We start from the raw sequence: 5,896 nt of genomic DNA, 5'->3' as shown, positions 1-5,896 counted from the left end.
TTATTCATGATTTTTTATTTGTTTGTTTTTGTCTTTATTTTCGTCATTAGGTTTCGGAGTCTTGGAAAGCTTTTGTAGACTTCAGGTTTACTTTGGACCGAGTTTATTAGTACCAAAAGGTTTCACCGACGTTTTTTGTTAACCACATCAAACTATTGTCTCTTAGGACGAGGTTGCTTACGTGCCCACAGTTTGTTACAAAAGTGTTTACGTACGTCCTTTTTTTTCATCTTTTACGAAGCATTTTAATCATACCATTTATAAAGCCACAGGCCACTGTCGGTGGGTCGGGTCAAGTCTATCAGCTACACCAGACATTTTTTTCCTTTTAACACTTGCATCATTTAGCCTTCGGGTAAGAACATAGTATAGAGGATCCTCCCTCTCTCGAAATACTGCTCCAAGATAAGATGTAATGCTTTAATTCCTTTCTTTTGTCTTCCTTTGTCTTAGGTTCTATACCTCTGAGAGAGTGAAAGCAGAAAGTGAAAAGGGAAAGTTTTGGTTTAACGAAAAGGATTTAGTCTCATTCCTTTCTTTATTAATTGTTCGTGCATTTTAACAAAGCTAACATAACAGCTAAACAGAAAAACAAACAAATGTACAACGTCTAAAAGAGAAAAATCAACAAAAAATAATAAAAGAGTTCAAAACATATTTCATGGCCTTATCTCGTAAAAAAAAAAAAGTCATGCTGAAACTCGCAACAAAACATAGAGATCTGTTGCAAGCAGCAAATGGTACAACAGCCGTCATGATTTGGATTGCAACAGTTTAGAGGTAACACGCAAATATTTTGAACTGTATCCCACATAGGCCTACAGTTCAAAGTCACGGAATCTATTCTATAGTGACATCTTGTAACTTAACAGTCTACACAACTGAAAAACACTATACTCTATTTCTTAAAACATTGATTTTTCTATCAACAAGTCATCAACATTTTCCCTCAAAGTTATTAATCATAAAAAGTCATGATAATGCCCAACATGAAAAGTATAATAACAAGATTAAAAAGGAAATTTAAAAAAAATCATAATAAATAAGAACAACAGAAGGGGATGTGTAAAACTGCAACAATGTACATTAGAAAAAGGAAATTACGTTAAGTTGTTCAATATATATATATATATATATATATATATATATATATATATATATATATATATATATATATATATATATATATATATATATATCTTACGCTACAAATGCGTTACTTCAGCGCATGTCGGTATTTGAAACCGCCGGCCAAAAGTTATAGAGTAGGTCTATTGCCGTTACATAATTGCCCACGATGGCTCCTGAACCACTGAGCGACGTAGTCACTGAGCCATCGAACAGCAAACTCCACGGCAGGAGACAATGTCCCTCCTTGTTGAAGTCCTGGGTCACTACACGAGGACGAGGTGTTATCCTTGCCCTGAAAGTAAAAAAAAAAAAATGTATATTAATATTTTTATTATTATTATTATTATTATTATTATTATTATTATTATAAAGTCGTTAATGAAGGCAAGAACTTCACAAGAAAAGCAAATGAATATTATTCATCATACACTGCCGATGTTGGATGAGAGAAAATAGGAAATGCATAAATATTCAAAGAAATTGGAAGATAATTAAGCTATATATATATATATATATATATATATATATATTATATATATATATATATATACATATATTTGTGCGTGTGTGTGTGCATAGAATCTACTGGTCATTTTTTTACCAGAACATACTGAAAGATGAAATTTTAATAGCCATCATGATTTCTCCAAATTTCTTTGAAGGTGGAGCTCAAGGCGGTTTGTAGTGACAAGTGTATCCAATAAAAAGAGCAAAGACTTGAGAAGTTAAGACTGCATTGTGGATATATTATATATATATATAGATATAATATATATATATATATATATATATATATATATATATATATATATATATATACAGAGAGAGAGAGAGAGAGAGAACGTAAACTGGTGACGAGGACAGAGAGAGAAAACTAAGAAATAAATCAAGCGTTAAAGCAAAAACCGAATTAGCGAATAAATAGGCAAAATAAGCGTGCAAATCGACATGAACTGGCGGCAGTCTCTCTAGACTCACTCGGCAGTTGCTCGTATCCTCTGGCGCCAAACTGGTGAGTGCCGTAGCGGGTGGCTCCCCTTCGTCTCTGCCCGGGGCGTCTCCTGCGCTCCCGGTTGACAAGTCCGTCGACTGAGGCTAGTCCTAGCATCACTACGAGGAGCACCACCCACAACTGAAGGTGGAGAGTAACAATGGAGTGGGTCAGTTTGTGTAGTATCTGTACTACACAAGAATGAACTACAAATTCCCATTATAAAGAATCAAGGAGAAAACAACCGTTATTGTACTTACTATTTTGAAGTTCATCTTGAAACGTGGCAAAATTTAGATGGTCTTAATCTGAAAAGAAGGGAAGACAGATGTAAGTAATCGTTTTATTTTTTATATAAAAATATGTTTTTTTATTTTGTTAGTGATCATTAAAAATGTACAAAGATTCCGCGGTTCCTTTTAATGTTTACAAGAGGCCAAAAATGGTGGCAAAACCCAATAACTAATGATATATATTAATTATATATATATATAATATACACATATATATAAAAAATATATATATATATATATATATATATATATATATATATATATATATTCGACTAGATTTAAAAGATCCGAGAAATCGTGGTGGTGGCGGCTGTTCGCCTTGAGACCCGAATGATGGGGGAAAAAAAGAAGAAAAAAAAAGGAAAATGTAGCATTCTCTCGTGAAGTTAGACAGCATCATGGTACGACGGCAAGGGGATTGTCCGTAGCCAACTCGGCTTTCATTTAAAATGCACGACGTTCATAGAAACTGAGATTCCCCTGACTCTTTCAGCCATCCTAGTTTTGAGTTCTTGTAGGAATGGAAGAGACAGAGATCTAGCGGGAAGCTATACTGGAAAAATGAAGATTTAATGGGGCTTTCGAACCGTAGATGATTGGTATCCCAGTTACAGCACAAGCAATCGATGTATATATAACCACTTCACATTTTTAAATACTCTTTAACCCAAGAAAGCCAGAGTAGCGCAAAGTTAGAAGAAGCAAGGTGGGTGGAGGCAAGAATAGCATGATTGAAAAATGCACTTCACAAAATTCAAAACACAAGATTTCAAAGCGAATGTAGAACTGCGCATGCTGTTCGTGCAGAGCTCCCTCACGTCGGCAGATCCACCAGTGAAGACGGCCAGGCTATGCAAATGTATCGGCGATCTTTCATTATATATAGACCGCACGGAAGGTTACCCCACCCAAAGGGGCTGACTGACCCCACCCATCGGAGGAACATCGGTTGCCAACGTTGTCTGCGCAATGCTGGAAAACATCGTAGTATTGCGCTTCCTGGCGGAAAGAAATATCAGGCAGTAATTCTGCTGCCTTTGTATATTTCCTGTCTCGTTGCTGGGAGATTGGATGATAGCTTGAAGGTGTCTGGATTTACTTAAAAGTTATGTATATACATAGTAAATTCAAGTGTGTAATAATTAAAATATATTAAAAAAAGATCTGTAGAATCTAAGCTGGTTGTGTATTGTTACAAGAAAGACAATATAATACTCTCATAGGATAAAATTCTGAATGTAATTCTGTTAAAATTGTAAAATGTATATTTTCTCTAATAAAAGATAAAGAGAAGTTAGGACTTCTCTCGCCTGTTGATGAATAAATAAAGATTGGTCTAAACTTAATATTAGCGTTAACATCCCAAGGCGCAAAATCAGTTTCAAAATTAAAGTAACTTGACAGTATTGCCAACTTTGTTGGTTTTTTCAGAGTTCAGAGGTTCACACCAGCCGTCTTACATTCCTCAATACTACCACTCGCATTTCACGCCTCAAAATCAGTACAGGGCAAAACAGGGGACCTTGAAAGGAAGAGTCCGTCCAGCGTTGGGTAGGTCGTAAATTTGGAAGGTAGATAAACACCGCCTAGGATCGGACATCAAAACAAGTATTGTTACTTAGTTAAAACGGGTGCATTCTGCGCGCGAGCACACACACACATACACACATACATACATAAATACATATATGTATATGTCTAATAAAAGGAACCCATAAAAACGCCAAAATATAGAGAGAAAAATACTATATTGCAGAGACTGCTGTCTTCCTCTTCAGGTAGGTGAATGAGAAAAGTTACAGAAAAGGTGGTATTTATTAGATGGAATTCTGTTGTAACAGAACATTTTTACCAGTCATATGTATATGTATTTTATAAACATATATATATATATGTGTGTGTGTGTGTGTGTGTGTGTGTGTGTGTGTGTGTGTATTCATATACTTCATAACGTGTAGAACGTTGACCCCAAAAAAAAATACCAACCTGACTAATTATTCGTTCTAATCAGTTTTTTTTCTTTGCGGTCGCTGGTAAGGGTGTGGGTGATAAGAAAAGGGTAAAAAAAAAAAAAGGTGAAGAAAAACCTGACATGAAAGATGCAAGAATCCACCTCCATCTCCTGTTGACCCTGAAGGCAGTAAAGCTTACACGTAAGCCCACGCTCTTCGTTGATCGGCGTTCTAACGAGAAGGAGGAGGAGGAGGAGGTTCTGCAACAACATTATAGTAGACTTTTCAAGGTTAAGTTTGTTTCTGCGGCGCGAATGAATCACATACACACACACATAATATATATATATATATATATATATATATATATATATATAATAATATATATATATATATATATATATAATATATTTAGTTTATTTTCGTATATATAAATATATATATATATATATATACATATATATATATATATATATATATATATATATATATATATATATATATATATATATATAATTTTTCCTTTTTCTTTTTCCGGATGAAATGGCTATCCTCTCGCCTCCTCTCTCGCTGCTAGCCACCACAGTCGTGTAGCAACCGCTTAAAGAACTTCATTAATTTCAGGTATAAATGAGTGTTACTGGAACGTGCTTAAACAGCTCTTTCACCCCCATTGGCATCGAGCCCGAACCAGCTCACTAGGGAGGCGAGTTTCTTAACCACTGGGCTACAAAAGAGCCAAGTGTGAAAATCACCGGTAAATCTGAGGTCTAGGCCAGTCCCTTACAACGCTCATGATTGGCTGTTGATAAGCCAATCACAGGCTTGGAAACTCTCAGTCTCTCGAGAGAGTTCACATAGGCAAGATGTATGTTCCACCTCTCCTGAGGAAGACATATTTCTCAGGAGAGGTGGAACATGCATTCTCCCTATGTTAAATCTCGAGAGAGACTGAGAGTTTCCACCCCTGAGATTGGCTTATCAACAGCCAATCAGGAGCGTCGTAAGGGACTGGCCTAGGCATCAGATGCACGGTTGATGTGAATCTACTATGGTATATACATAGTAGATTTAAGTATATTAATCTACAAGGAATATTATGGTATATTTGTTGATTTTGTTCATAAATAACAAAATTTAATTTTTTGAATACAGAGAGAAGAAAAAGTTTCCAACTACTTTTGATCTTCTATTGTTTGCACTATACAGCATAATCTGGGAGAGGCTTTGGGTAATGTTAAAGCGTCAGTGTGCAAAGATACCGGCTGTGTCTCTGAATCAGCCTTCGTCAGGTGATGCTACTTCCTTTATCCTCACCCCAAAGTTCAGACCCATCCAGATAACGATCAAACTTAGGCTTCCATGTTTTTTTCAAGTGGTTCCCACCCATCCCATTTTAAAAAACACTCCATCACTATTTCAGAGGCGTGGCTGGAAAGAGGTGACCTTGAAGTTTTTTTTTTTGTAGAGACGACCTCGAACTTTATTTTGTGGTTACTTGATTCAGCTCAGGATTCGCTCGAGTTAGC

At 35.8% G+C, this 5,896-nt stretch overlaps 1 long non-coding RNA gene across 2 annotated transcripts in view; it reads right to left on the bottom strand.

The window, feature by feature from the left end:
* Window positions 1-519: 519 nt before the first annotated feature.
* LOC135195780 (uncharacterized) overlaps window positions 520-5,896 on the bottom strand; it is a 19,384-nt gene continuing 14,007 nt past the window's right edge. Inside the window, exons 1-4 of one of the 2 annotated variants that reach the window (XR_010310245.1) lie at window positions 3,234-3,298; window positions 2,383-2,430; window positions 2,110-2,263; window positions 520-1,423 (exon numbers count right to left, since the gene is read on the bottom strand). This is a non-coding gene — a long non-coding RNA (uncharacterized LOC135195780). Of the gene's footprint in view, window positions 1,424-2,109; window positions 2,264-2,382; window positions 2,431-3,233; window positions 3,299-5,896 lie in introns of those variants that run through there. The other variant, XR_010310244.1, reaches the window with a different exon arrangement.

The sequence above is a fragment of the Macrobrachium nipponense genome, chromosome 16 (assembly GCF_015104395.2).
Source record: "Macrobrachium nipponense isolate FS-2020 chromosome 16, ASM1510439v2, whole genome shotgun sequence".
NCBI lineage: Eukaryota > Metazoa > Arthropoda > Malacostraca > Decapoda > Palaemonidae > Macrobrachium > Macrobrachium nipponense.
Note: the sequence above shows the minus strand (reverse complement) of the source record. Positions and strands in the feature narration are given on the sequence as shown.